Source organism: Lissotriton vulgaris, chromosome 2_1 (assembly GCF_964263255.1).
Source record: "Lissotriton vulgaris chromosome 2_1, aLisVul1.2, whole genome shotgun sequence".
Taxonomy (NCBI): Eukaryota; Metazoa; Chordata; class Amphibia; order Caudata; family Salamandridae; genus Lissotriton; species Lissotriton vulgaris.
The window spans coordinates 1931477184-1931492829 of record NC_141687.1 but is presented as its reverse complement, the minus strand read 5'-3'; the positions used below and the strand labels follow the sequence as shown (position 1 = coordinate 1931492829).

Below are 15646 nucleotides of genomic sequence, written 5' to 3'. Positions count from 1 at the left end.
TGCAGAGGGTGGGAGAGCCCGCCTCTGACCCCGGCGCAACCTGAGGGGTTAAACCCTGGGTTGGAATGGCGTTCTAGGTGTACACCTCGCAGGAGGTGGAGGAACCCTAGACGAAGAGGTAAGGGGAGGAGAGCCTTCCCTGAGACTCCTGGTCCACCTAAGGTTGTAGACCCTAGGCTGGAGAACCAGTGGCAGTCTAGCCCTGTCTTGCAGACAGGAAGAGTGGAGAGTGGCTACTATGTGCCAGGGGTTACTACCCCCCACTCGGTGAGTAGGCAGGAACCAGTGGCACCTGGGTGGCCCAGGGCCTGGTCCTGGCCGGGGACAGCTGAGGAGTACCAGTGGGGTAGCCCAGTTGTTCCAGATGGTGGTTTGAGAAGGAATCCCAGGGGTTCACAGTGGCGTGGAACAGGACGGTGTCCCGGCAGTGGCGGGCCCGTGTCCTTGTTCTTTCGCCCAAAGCAGGGAAGCCCATCACGGTGGTGATCGGTCTACCCTGCGTTTTGGCTGGAAGGGGGTTGTGTTGGACCCGGGCCTTTATGGCTGGTTCACCCCTGAACTTTTTGCTTTTGATGGCGACCTGGTGTTCATGATTTCTGGCTTGGCGCACTTTTTCCCTGGGTCCCAGAGTGAAAGCGCGTGCGTGTAGTATGGCTGGCCTGCCCTCCCATAGGAATGCATGGGGAATGTGTGTGTCCCTAGTAGTTCCTGATGCGTGGGGAGTACAGGCTCGAGTTTGGTATGTGTAAACTCGTGAGAGTGAATGCTGCAAGATGGTGTCTGCGGCATGTTGGTGTCTAGTTGGGAAGTGCTACTTCTGGACATTGAGATATGTGTGCATGTGCTGTGAGGGTGCTGGAGCGTGATTGGCTGGAGCTGGCTGGCATGCCAGGCTCCAGGAAGTCTGGATGGGTCTGCCCGGTGGTGAGTGGGAGATTAGCATGAGTGATGTGTGGGAGGAGTGTACCTGTGTCCTGGATGGGCTGGGTTTTCCCCACACAATGCTGGCTCCGCCCCCCTGTGGTGTGTCTAACGACCCTAGCCTCCCCAGTGAATGAAATGGGTGGTTGGCCCATCAAGAGTGCTCCAGAACCAGTTGCAACTGGTTTCTCCCCCACCCTGCACCTACAGACAAAGGATTTCAGTGTATAAAAATGGGGCTGTGTCCCCACTGAAGTTGTTCTCTTCTAGGATCTTGAGGGGGCTGCTGCTGCTGGGGCCAGGAGGAACCGCCACTTGGACTGCCTCCCTGCCTGGAGGGCCAGTGAGCTGGCCCCTGGCCCAGCTTTGCCCCCTACCTACCTAAGGACCTTGCTGAAGGACTTTGCAGGAACTCTACCCTGCTGAGGGCACCTGGGAGCGCTGTGCTTGTGCTCCCAGCACCTGGGAGCGCTTTGTTTGCCATTAGCGCTTGAGAGCGCTTTATTTCTGGTCCTAGCGCTGGGGAGCGCTTTTGTGCACAGCCGGTGCCCACCCGGCATTGGTGCCGATCTGCCGATTTTTGGGCGAGCGAGTGCCACCTCGCTTTATCTTTCAAGTTGAAGGCCGGTGCCACCCGGCATTGCCCCGTGGTATTTACTGATTTTCGAGCCGGTGCCCACCCGGCATTGCCCAGGAAATCACCGCCGCAGCCCGGGAGCACTGGAAGCTGTTGCCGGGCCGCCGCTCTGCCTGCAGCGACCCGGAAGTCCCGCCTCCTGACCCCCAGGGCCGCGCTGCCATTGGCGGCCCCGGCGGAAGTCAGGCGGCGTGTGGAGGAGACAGGGCCAGGCGGGAGCACGAGGGGAGCAGCCGGCTCCGTCCTCGAGGCTCCCCGTGTGAAGAGGAGCAGCGCGAGAAGAAGAAGCCGGCACCTGTCCCCCACCGAGGCTCCAAGAGAGTGAGGAGAGCCCCGGGGAGAGGGGAAGCGCCGGTGAAGCAGAGACGCCGCCGAGACCCAGCGCGACGTCAGGAACCCGGTGAGTGGGGCTCCGGTGTTCTCTGAAGGCCCCGTGGGGGCTCGTGCATACTTCTGGGGCGGCCCCGAAGGCAGCGGGCCGCTCCCCCTTTTCTGTCCGACCCGTGGGCATTTCTTGAATTAGAGCCCCAGAGGCTCCAAGGCTCAGCGCGCCCTTGGGTATTTACGAGCCTGAGAGGCTCTTGGCGATGCATCTTGATAGAAGCCCGAGAGGCTCTAGGGAGTAATTGCCCCTTGCTCCGAGTTCCCCGAGAGGGACTCCAACGTGCCCACATTTGTTCATTGAGCCCAGCGAGGCTCATGGCCCACATCAAGTGAGAGCCCTGAGAGAGGCTCTGGGGGCATTTTTCCTTGATTTAGAGCGCTGGAGCTCTATTTGCCTATTTGCCTTGTGAGCCCCTGAGAGGCTCCTTGCCCAACCAGTTGTCCTGAGTCCACGAGGCTCCAACGTTCGCACCCTTGGTATTTACAACTGTCCAGCACTTAGTGGACAGTTGCTACGTTTAGGCTGGGTGTACTTCTTGGCTTATTACAGCCTGCCCTGACTTTGGACACAGGGACTGCCACAGGTTGTGGCTCATGGGAAGTTTTGCGCAATTGCTTGTGCTCGCACCGCTGAATGTGTTCTGAAGCATCATGTGTCTTTCCTTGCATACACCGCTGAATGTAGGTACTGCATCATGTGTTGTCTTGTGCTCGCACCTCTGAATGTGTTTGGATCCATCATGTGTCTTCCTTCCCTACACCGCTGAATGTTAATGCATCATGTGTAATGTGCCTATGCGTATATCCCTAGATGTTGGTGATTCCTAGGTGGTTGCTTTTCTCCTAGTACAGGTGTTGCTAGTTGAGGTCTTTTGTTCCCTGCGCAATAGTTACCTAAGGTGGTTAGGGTTGCGTAGGAGGTTCTATGCTTTACCAGTAATTACTGGTTGTGTGCTAGTTTGTGCTACACGTTCAATTTGATTCTAAAAGTATTCTATGTGCTAATTACTATTCCTAAAAAGTGATGATTCCTGACAGTGGTCCAGGTGGCCCTGTCTTGTAAATATCCCCCTTGTAAATTCTGCCCGTGCCTGTTGGCACAGTGTAACAATATGTATGTTTTATCTAATGTGTTTTTGATATAATACAAAGGCTATTTTTGTATAACCTTGTGTGGAGTTTTCTTTGTGGTGGGCCTTGGGTGTTGTTACTGAGTGCGCGCGCAAACACTTAACCTACATAGCCTCCAAGTCTAGCCTTGACTGCTCGCGCCACGTTACCTAGAGGGCGAGAGAGGGGTTATCTTGGTGTGTGACTCCCTTGCCCTGACACTTAGAAATGGCGATCCCTGACTGACCTCGACGCGAGTCTTGGCCGGCCAGGGTCCCGTTTCTAACAGTAGCACTCTACTCCGGAACCTAAACAGGATTAGTGGGGAGTTAGTAGATAGGAATATAAAATTAATTTGAGTGGTGGACATGTTAGTCTGTTATTTGGATTGAAAAGGAATAGTGGAGGGATAGAACAGACAGACTTTTGTGATTGATAATTATTGAGGATTACTGAATGATAAATGGCAAATCAGTGATTCTCAAGCGGTGTGCAAGATACTTACAATTACTACTTGGATTCATGACCTTGTGTTGTATTGTAGATGAGTTGGCAACTGGGTATCCTCCAATGGCTTATCACCTACAACTTTACTCATTCTGTGAAGTTCAATTTGTTTTAATCATGTACAGAACGTGCTCTCCAAAACTATTGCTCCAATTAAACCACATGAAAAGCCAGTAATGTGAAAGGATTTAGCTAAACCTGCCCTTCATATTAGACTTTAAAGAACACCTGTCACAAAATAATCCAAAAACCATTATTGTATTTCATATTATGTGCTGTAATAAACTGCATAAGAATAGAGCTGCACCTACCGATCAATTCTATAAATATACATAGCACGTTCAGAAATGACAGCATAACTTGAGGAGCCATCAAAATGTCCTAAACTGATTAACACTAAAGCAGCATGTGTGTTTCCTGGGGATTGAGGAGAAGAGCGAGAAACTGTGTCACGGTACGTGGCCTGTTTTCACAATAATTGGGCTGCATGCAGTCCCAATATCTAAACAGCAGCTAAGAGCAGGGATCTTTCTCATGCTTCCAATATTTGCTTTTGTTTTAATGTTTAACAAAAGTGTTTCTATCTAACCCTCAGGGCCTGACTGGGAATAAAAAGCAGCCTTGACAATTACATTTTTTTCAGAACAGCCCTCATACTGCCTGGTGCGAGCGAGCATTGCAAGTGAACCTAAGCACTATAAAGGTGGTTTGGAAGTGTTCTGCCCTAAAGAAAAATTTGAAAAAAAAATTGTGAATATGGTGCAATTTACTACACACTCTTCATTACAGAAGATGGATGGATGTTATGTGATGGGGAGGATGAATGGATGTTGAACACATGGCTAAGTTGGATCACTGACAGAATATCAACAGCAAAAATGTCGACCTACAAAATATCGACACAAAAATACTGTTGTCCAAAATATCGAAGTCCGATCTTCATAATGAAAAGTACATAAATATTGGAATTTGTTTTAAAAATAGCGTAAAATTATACATATAATAAAAAAATAGTTAGAATTATTAGAAAATTTGTAAAACTATGAATAATAAATATAATATAAAAATCAATTAAACATATATATATATATATAAAATATAATAGATATATATATTAACTTAATATAACTAATAAATAAGTGTTTTAATAAACTATAACATGTTAGAAACATAAAAAATGATAAATACACACACATATATATATATATATATATATAGACGACACTGACGAAGCCTTGAGCGAAACGCGTCTGTCGGGGGTGTAGGGGGGTTCGGAAACGAAATAAAGAAAACAGATCACATCATCTGTGTGCTGGCCGTTTTTTCTGGTAATTATCGCTGGAATCGTGTGATGATATATATATGTATATATATATATATATAATATATATATATATATACACGCCAGTAAAATTAAATAATAAATTATACATATATAAGGAAGGGGAGGAAAACTAGAAGAGGTCAGAGAGGCCGGAAATCAGGCAAAGGAGGACCCCTGGTCAAAAGCGAGATTAAGACAACCACGCCGATAAAGAACCAAGAACAAAACTGGCAAGAGTTAAATGTCATCAACCTCTCTAAAGACATTTAACAGAAACTGAAAAGAACACCTTAAAGAAAGGTCTCAATTTCTGCCCCACAGCCCACATTTACATTGCCGAAACCCACGTGGATCTATTTAAATACACACGGAAACTTGCAAAAATCTATGCTGTGACATCCAAAAATAAACTACACAAATATATCTCTCCAACTCAATGTAGAAGATCTAGAGGGACTGTCCACCCTCATGACAATGGGCGCCATGACAATTTTCCAGGAAGAAGAAGAACTAATCGAATTGGAAGAAACCCTTGTACAAGAAGGAGCCACAGAAAGCGGCTTGAAACTAAAATCAAAATTCAATCCGACTTTGCCTCCGGGGAAAAAAATTGACATATTCCAGGAATTAGTGGTTGAAGAACTATACAAAAACAAATATAGTCAAACTAAAGACAACCTCACCTCAAAAGAGAAATCAATCATCAAAAACCTTTCGGAGGACAAAAACATAGAAATAAAGCCTGCAGACAAGGGCGGAAACATAGTAATCATTAACAAGATTGACTATGTAGCAGAAGCCCAACGCCAGCTAGGGGACACAAATTGTTATGAACTGCTGCAAACAGACCCCACGGAAAATCTACAACTGGAAATCACCAGACTATTAAAAGACTGGGTAAACGCGGGCCTTATAAGTGAGAATGAACGAAAATACATGACCAACGAATATCCTACATTCCCTACGTTCTATTGCCTCCCAAAGGTTCACAAAGATGCCAAAAACCCGCCTGGAAGGCCCATCGTTTCAGCAAATAGCTCCTTACTAGAAGGGATTTCCAATTATATCGATCAGTTCTTGACGCCCCTAGTAAGCGACCTTCCATCATTTATAAAAGACACGATGGATCTTCTGAAACATCTAGAAGGAGTTGTCTGGAAACTATCTTTTAAATTAATTACCATGCAAACACTATTTAAGCAAAAGGAATATAAAATCCAAGGAACGTAACAAAATGCTGAACCAAATGATCCAGTTAGGTTTATATAATAACACTTTCATTTTAAACAAAAAGATCTATAAACAAATATGTGGCTGCGCCATGGGCTTTTCATTTTCGCCCATTTATGCCAATCTAACCATGGGGTGGTATGAACAAAATGAAGCCTGGAAAGTAGAACACTATGCATGGAAAGAAAAAACAGTTATATGGCTCAAGTTTATAGATGACCTGCTCATAATTTGGGACGGAGAAATATCTGACTTTGAAAACTACTTTGAAAGGTTAAACAACACCACTACTAACCTAAAATTCATCTATGAAATTAGCAGTGAGCAAGTGGTATTCCTAGATACAGAAATCTATGTTGAAAACAACCATTCCGAAACCACCCTACACCGCAACAAAACGGCAACCAACTCCATCTTACATGGACAAAGTTTTCATGATGAAAAACTGAAAAGCAGCCTCCACTATGGGGAATTTCTCCGGCTCAAGAGAAACTGTTCACAACAATCAGAATTCCATCAAAATAGCATACAAGCTACAGACAGGTTCCACACAAGAAAATACCCACCCAAGACAGTACAAAAATGTCTCAAAAAGGTGACTGAAACAAACAGAAAGGACATCCTGCAAATAAAAGACAAACAAAAAGATGATAAGATCGGACTCATAACATCCTACAATGCGGAGAAACAGACACTGGTCAAAATAATCAAGAAACATTGGGACATATTATGTGCAGATCAGACCCTAGCACCAATCATCGGAGGATACCCCAACATTTCGTTCCGAAAAGCAAAAAATTTGGGAGATCAGCTAGTGTACAGCCACTTCCGGGATAAACCCCAAAATACCTGGCTACACCGTGAAGGCTTCTGGCCTTGCAAGCATTGCAAGGTTTGCAAGATAGCATCAGCCACCAGGGAAATCGAAATGAATGGAGGAAAAAGTGGAGGATCAAGCAACATTTAATGTGTAAAAGCACATTTGTTGTGTATATGGTAATGTGTCCCTGTGCCAAAAGCTATATTGGCAGCACGATCTTTGAGGCAAAAAAAACGCATCCTCGAGCACACAAGAGCTACCACCCATGGAGACCAGTCAAACGCAATTGCAAAACACATGAGTCTATACCATGACAACAACTGGGAAAGTCTCAAATTCTGCTTCATTGACCAACTAGCGGATTCAGAAAGGGGAGGCAACCGCAGGAAATCCCTGAGACAAAAGGAATCGCGACACATCATCGCATTCATGACCCTGGAGCCAAGAGGTCTCAACCAAACAGAAGAGCTACATGTGCATTTGTAAAAGGAACATGGAGGAATAACCCACTCACCAGAGAGAGGACAAAATAAGGATTATGCATCATTTGGCATATAAAATCTCACAAGAGAGAATGAGACTAAAATCATTTGAAACTAACTGGACAGTGATCTATAATCCTAGAACTTTAAACATAAGCATTCCTTCATGAATTGTTCACTAAAGCTACAAAATTGCTATCCCGTTCCAATGTGAATTTTAACAAGAGTATTTTAACACACAGAACACAGTTGTAAACTATGTTTCCCATAATTCAGCCCTGAAAGTTTGGGGGGGATTCGTCAAGCGGGGGCCGAGATAAAAGGGGGGTCCCCAAACGTGTTTTCCCCATGTTAATTTCCATAGGGCGGTCGAACTCACTTTTAGCCCGAACGGCTGAACGGATTTGCACCAAACTTGGCAAAATTGTAGGGACTGGTAGCCCGATGTGCCTTTGCTATGTCTCAAGATATGTGCTCCAGTGGTTTTTGAGTAATTTAGGTTCTAAAAAATATATATATCTATGGCAGCGCCCCGATACGCGCTCCGGGGGGCGCACCGGGCGCGCCACGCGACTTGCGCACGGAAAGCTGATTGGCTCTCGGGTGTCAGTAAACATTCGAAACAGTCCGGAGCAGCCGCCATCTTGTGTCTCTGTAAAATCGAGACACAAGAGGTGGCAAAAACAAAGGGGGAAATGACCATAAGGGGGCAGAGTAGACCCCCTCTGACCCCCTAGATTTGATGTGGGGGCCATAAAAGGGCCCGGCGGGGCAAAAAAAAATATTTTTTTTTTCGATTTGAGTGGATGTGTATATAGATGGTGTAATTTCTGAATTGGTTGTTGTAACTGGTATGGGTATCTCCATTTTTTTGAAAATGTCAGTTTCTATTTTTGAATATGTGTTTAAAGGGTTACATTACACTGAAAGGAGGTCTGTCACTCTGTCACAAGGATGGTGTCTTCAGTGATGTCATGAGTGATGTCACTGACCATGTCATGAGTGATGTAATATGTGACGTCATCAGCAGTGCATTGCACGTGCAAGTTATAGTGAGTCCAACTAACTATAACGTGGAATTTCGATGGATTTATGACAGTAAAATTTCCAGCTAACTATAACTGGTGTGAAACCTATGGTTTTTTCAGTGAATATATATATATATCTAAAAATATATATTAAAAATATTTTTATGTTTTTACAGTTACATTTGACACTACATTTACTGCAACAGTAGTGAAAATGTTGAATAGTGAAGGGCATAAAATGACTATTCCCACACCAGGTAGTGGAACAGTAGGGAAAGTGTTGGCTAGCCTGGAAGTAAAATGTACTATTCCCACTCCGGAGGGTGCAACAGTAGGGAAAGTGTTGGATAGTGGAGGGGAATAATTTACGATTCCCACTCCTGTGAGTGAAGCAGTAAGGAAAGTTTTGGATAGCGTAGGGGTAAAAATTAATATTCCCACTCCTGTTAATGCAACAGTAGGGAAAGTGTTGGATAGCGGAGGGGAATAATTTACTAATCCTACTCCAGGGAGTACAACAGTCTGGAAAGTGTTGGATAGCGTAGGGGTAAAATTTACTATTACCACTTCAGAGAGAGCAACACTGTCAGGACCCTAAAGCACGTTGTGGCTACAAATGGAACCAAAAGGGAGTCAACAAGGAAAGGCCAGGCATTAAACTACGCTTGGAAAGAACTAATCCGGAATTGGCACTTCAAGATGGCCGCCAACTCCGGTTTTGAGTTAGCAGTCTAGTATTTCCACCGCTGCTGCAGAAGAATCCAGGTGAAGCGCGAGCACAATTGGAAATGCGCACTTCACTGACGATTCCACGGTAGAAGCAGCATTTTCGTGAGTTCGAGGAATTGTAGTTTCTAGATTAGGGAAAGTTAGCTAGGAGTTAGTACAATAGAATATTTGAACGTTAAGCATATAAATTAACGAGTCGGAGTATGAGGAGAGAATAGAGTTGCCGAGTGAACTGGGTGAAACTCCGTAGAATTACCTGAGGCACTTCGGAATCTGAACAGTGATGAGTTGACGAGAATGTGCAGTGTCTCGCTCCATGAGATACGCCCACCTGAGGAAAGGAACGATAAGAAACGGAGAAGAAAGAAAAGAGAAAAACAAGAGGTAAGTGACTTTTGAGATTTACTTAATGACACTGAGATAAAACTGTGAGAAAAAACATATGAGTAAAATACTTACCTTTATGTTGAGTGAGTTCTGAACTGGAATTCCTATAGCCTGCAGGAAGAGAAGAAAATAAGTTACAATACAGTCAGATTAGAAGCAAACATTGAAGATAATAAAAGACAGAATATTAAAAGACAAAAATACGAAGTAAGTTTAATTAGTTATAACAGAAAGAAATAGAGAACCTTAGCCAGAATAAAGATAAAATAACCTTGTGTTACAGATAAGAAAGGCTTACAAACAAGGCACAGAAAAGGAATAGAATAGTGATACATGTCTAAAACGAGAAGTAGGTAGACATTAAACACCCAAAAGAGTTAAGAGGAAGGTTAATACTAGAGTTTTGAAATAAAAGGTAATTTTATGTTCCAGATTCAACTATAATTGGGCGTAGATCACAGTTAAGACAAACACTCCAAAAAACAGAAGAGAGGCACAGATCTTGGAAGATAAGGGTAGGTGAAGATAAACAGGGAAATAGCTAGAGAAAAGGATTGGGCACACATAAGAATAAAAGGAAGTAATGTGTATAATTTCCATAGGTTCCATCAGCAAGTAGAAGTCTTCAGTACGGACAAGAATCGTTGGAACCTGTCCAGGACCAGTTTCTTCTCTTTTGTTGTTTTATCCAATTCCCCCTTCCCCCATGGAAATATTCTAGAGGCTCATTACTAATTGACCTCTGGTTATTGCCTAGTGGGATTAAGGACTAAGCATCTCTGTTCCTGTGCAAGCCTGGGGTAAGAGATTAATATAAGTATATGTATGCACTGTTATTAGTTCTGACAAACAGTAGGGAAAGTGTTAGAAAGCGGATGGGGAATAATTTACTATTCCCACTCCATTGAGTTCAACAGTAAAGAAAGGGTTGAGCAGTATAGGGCTAAACATTACTATTCCCACTCCAAGGAGTGCAACAGTAGGGAAAGTGTTGGATAGCGGAGGGGAATAATTTACTATTTACTATTCACACTCCAGGGAGTGCAACAGTAGGGACTTTGTTGGATAGCGTAGGGGTAAAAATTACTGTTCCCACTCCTAGGAGTGCAACAGTAGGGAAAGTGTTGGATAGCGGATGGGAATAATTTACTATTCCCACTCCAGCGAGTACAAAAGTAGGGACAGTATTTGATAGCAGAGGGGAATAATTTACTATTTCTACTGCAGCTAAATAATAAACATTAATTAACAAACAACTAATTAATTAAAAACAATATATCTCCCACCATATTCCCCTATAAATGACACCATCAATGTTGTAAGTCATAGCACAATTATCAAACAATTAATAATAATTAACAAGCAATTTAGAAACAATCAATAATAAAGTAATTAACACAAATAACACAAAAAACAACTGAAAATAATATTTCTATAAATATTTCAAAAATATATATTAAAATCAAGTTACTTCCCCACCCTATTCACCTTTCAACCCACAATCCGCTCTTAAATAAATAACACAAATAACATAATTCATGATTACCTATTAATAACCAATTAATAACTAATTATGAATACATTATTTACCACAATTAACAATATAAAATGTTAAATACATAAAGATTAAATAATAAATAATATAAATTAATTATTTATTGTTCAAATACTTCCCACCCTACTCCCCTATAAACCCACAACCCACTCCTGAAGAAAGTAAACAATTCACATATACACCATTTAATTATTAATACGTAGCAACCAATTAATAACGAATGAATAACAACATATTTACCATAATTAACAATATGAAATCTTAAATACCTAAATATTAATGAATACATATTATTTAATAATTTATTTTAATAAAATTATTTCTCACCCTAGTCCCTCATTAACCCACAACCCACTCCTAAAAAATAACATAATTAAGATATTTACCAAATATTAATTAATAATTAACAACCAATTAATAACAAATTAATAACCAATATTGTGCAGGATGTTGATATATCCATGACCTCATATGCCGACAACACTCAGCTGGTTATCTCTCTGGAGACAAAAAATAGTAGAGACATGGAAAGACTGTCCTCCTGTTTGATAAGAGTCAAAGTGTGGATGACGAGAAGCTGTTTAAAGCTGAATGGAGAGAAAAATGTGATATTATGTCTCAGAAACAAATCAATACCTAAAACCATCATAAAGTGGCCTGTCTGCCTAGGTAATCCACCTGCTCCCACTGAAATAATAAAAAGCCTAAGACTTTTGATAGAAACAGACCTCTGCATGGTGACACGGGCCAGGAAGGTTGCTTCAACCTGCTTTGGACTACTGTGAAGCATTCGGAAAATCCTGTATAGCGTTCCCATAAAGCTCGAGAATACAGTGGTTCATTCCCTGGTCACATCTTGATTGGACTATGGAAACTCACTGTTCTTGGGGGTGCCAAAATATTTCTCGTGCAGACTGTAAGTAATTAAGAATGTAGCCGCTAGGCTCCTATGCAACGTTTCCTCACGGGAATCAGTAAAAAAGCACATAGTGGGTCTCCATTGGATACTGATAGAAGCAAGAATTAAATATAGTCTTAATTATCACCCACAGAGCATGCAATAACAAAGGCCCGGAAATAATCAGGAAACTAACATCTCCTTACATCCCAAATAGGCTGCTACGTTCCAGTACAGAGGAATGACTAATACAAACAAAGGTCAGAAGGGAAAGATGGGGAGGAAGATCTTTCTCCCATCTGGCTCCCAAACTCTGAATTCCCTGCCATTGGAATACAGACTAATAGGCAGGGAGCTACAGTTTCTAAAAGAGATCAAGACATGGCTATTCAAACAATATCTCTAAATCACGGTTACCCTACTCAGTTTCTGACCACGCAGCGCTGGGAAGCCTCAGGGCAGCCATGCGCTCTACAATTCCCATAATAATAATATTTTACACAAGTAATAATATAAAATAAAACAATATTATTTACTTCGATATTTTTGCAAACGATATTACTTACCTTCAACTCCATATTCTTTTCAACGATATTCTAACTGTCAATATTTTTGTATCCCAATATTTTGGACTCAATATTGGTGTTGGTCAATATTTAAAAATCAATATTTTGACTGTTCACCAGCTGCGTTGCTCACAGAGTGAATGAATGATTGGATGGGTGAAGCGTGGGCTGATTAATATATACAAGAATGGATTACAATGAATAAACATTTTTAGCTATGCGGAACAAATGCCATGAATGTACTAACCAAGAGTGGGTGCTCTCGTTTTTATTTTAGCTTCATTTTTAACTTTTCCATTAAAATATCTCCCGCTCCAAACACCAACACTACCTATCCATGGGCTGGATGGATGTAGCACAATGTGCTGATGTAGAATTAAAGACAAAGCAACAAACTTTGCTTGGGAAACAGAAAAAAGATAACCATGTGCTAGCCAAATTGCTAAAGTGAAAGCAGAAAAACTTACATCAAACCCAGCTTCTACTTGAGCTTATTGTTTGACCCTAGGTAATCACTTTTTTCACAGTGCCATCTTTTCCTTGATCATCGCATGAGAGCACATTTATATGCATCCGTTCAGGTTGTGTGCTGCACAAAAAAAGACCAAGGGCCAGATGTAGGTGTGCAAATACCGGTCAGTAATGGTGAAATTCGTTAAATTTCACCGTTACCAACTGGTATTTAGCCATGTGGGATGTAGGGAAGGAATCGGTAATAAGGAATCGGTAAATACCGATTCCTTAATACCGATTCCTTAGTGTCCTTGCATTTAAGGAATCGGTAATACCGATTCCTTAAATGCAATGCAGGTAGCATTTGAAACAGTGCACCTCAGCCTTAAGAAATCGCTATTTACCACCAACTTAAAGTTGGTGGTAAGTTGCGATTTCCTTTCAAAAAGCACTTTTTTGCTTTTTGAAATGTGCCATGTGGCACACATCCATGCCCTTAGGGCATGCATGTGTGCCACATGTGCACACATGCACATTTCAGGGGTGCAACAGGGTGTCCTTTGGACAACACTGGCACCCTTGAAATACCTCCCGGTATTACCGATTCGGTAATACCGAATCGGTAATTCCGAATGTCTTCACATTCATTCCTATGTGCCTCCAAGCCCATAGGAATGAATGGATAGGTATTCGTTATTACCGAATCTCAATTACCAATTCGGTAACAACGAATATTAAGAATTCGGTATTTTTTACCGAATTCTTACCCACATCTGAAATACTGATTTCTAAATACTGAATCAGTAAAATTTGGTATTTGGGAATCGGTATTTCCCTATTACCTACACCGGGCCCCAAAATGTTTCTCAATCTATGGTAACACCCCAGGACACTTTTAGGGGACAAATAATAACTTTCCCCTTCCTTCACAAATAGCTTCATTGTCAGGGCAGTGGAGACGGAGTCATGAATGTTTTTTAAGCTCATTTATTGAAACACTTCTAACAATTGTCACTCAAAGCAATTGTATTATTAAATCAAATAAACGAGGATGTGTTGCAATGGTCACATAACAAAGAACTCCACTGTTTTGCATGTTGAAGAGTATCACATATTCCTGGGACTCTTTGAGCCAAGCAACAGCAGATTCCTAATCCCCACCCCTCTTACCCATGAAGGCCAGTGCTGCTTCTGGCGATCCTGCAGGAGACAGAATCAAACCAAATGGAAAAACAAAGGGTTTTGAGGTAAGAACAATCTGACGACACTTCAAAAACCTTTGTTTTGCATGGTTTGGAAGGTGCCAAAGCTCTACATTCAAGAAAAGCAACTGGGACAGTTTCGATCAATAATACCGGACCCCAATCTACCAGACTAACAGGAACGAGAGTTGTGCTTATTTCAGCCCTGTAAAGTATCACGCCTCAGGAGTGACATTAACGCATTTCAGTGTGGTGGTCCGCATCACCGCACTGAAATGCAAAGTCACGCATATTAGGCATAGCGCCTAGTCTGCTGTCAAGCCGTACTAGAGCTGCAAATCATTCATGAAGCCAAAACTAAAGTTAGAGTGACAGCGCACTATGTGCACTGCTCCCGGCATTCTTGGGGGCTGACTGACCTAGCTGCTACCTTGTAAGAGTCAATCCCGATACCACAGGTGACTGTTCAAGACATTTTGCCGCGACGCGCATTTTAGTAGGCTGAGGTGGCGGGCCGTCACAACCTGCAGCTGCGCAGTGGTTAAAGTTGAATTCATGAAGTTGTGGGAGGCTGGAGTTGTGGCAATGGCAGCTAGCATTGCTTGCAACGGCTGTATCTGAAAAAACAATGAATGATGAGACCCGACCCAAGCCAACCCCACGGACTGCGGCGGCCCCTGGAACAATAGAGCACTACTGTGTGGGTCTCTAAATCATGCCTGGGCCAGCAGTATTTACCGCGGGAGTCGTTGCGGCCAGAAGCCTCGCAAAGTAAGTGAATCAGGTATCTCACTCTACTTCAACGTGTTTTATAAATTATAATAGCTCTTCATTTTAGCACGCATTCAGTCTACTGTATCCCACTTCCCTCCTCAAGTGTTTTATTCACATAATCAGCGAGTGTTTTTTTACAAATCCGCCTCATTATAAATACTCATTGCGCAGCAACCGGCACGTTTAAAAAATTGGCGCCACACTGCAGAGCGGAGCCCTAATTTGAGATTTCATCGGAGGCTCTATTGATTAGCTGGTATCTCCAGGCATCCACTGCTAGGCTCCTCTCCCCGCCTTTCACTGAGATAGGAGCTACCACGACTTCCCACACCCTACCACGACAAAGAAGTGTAGGCTTTCGCAGGTTTAAAGATAATCGGTACAGCACAGATGCTTTTCTTCTATATGTTAAAATTGCAAGCACAGTGTGCTGTCTTTTAGCCTCCGCAGGCCTCTCCGAGCTGTTCAATACAAACAGAAGTGCAATTGTCTTGTGGGGTTAACTAGCACTTCAGTTGGAATTTAAAGAGGTTGGGCCTGATGTGCATACGTTTGCATGATGTGTGAGCAGTGTCTCTTGCTGTGGGATAAGTTATGCTCAAAGCTTCGCCACCTCCCCACCTCAAACTTTTTATTGAG

The 15646-nt window shown here is 42.8% G+C and overlaps 1 protein-coding gene and 1 pseudogene across 5 annotated transcripts in view; both read left to right on the top strand.

Moving 5' to 3' along the window:
- LOC147733512 (fez family zinc finger protein 2-like) overlaps positions 1 to 3741 on the top strand; it is a 33098-nt pseudogene extending 29357 nt beyond the window's left edge.
- Positions 1 to 15646, top strand: part of NTRK3 (neurotrophic receptor tyrosine kinase 3) — a 1577634-nt gene that overhangs the window by 917053 nt on the left and 644935 nt on the right. The gene's annotated exons all lie outside the window — the stretch shown is intronic.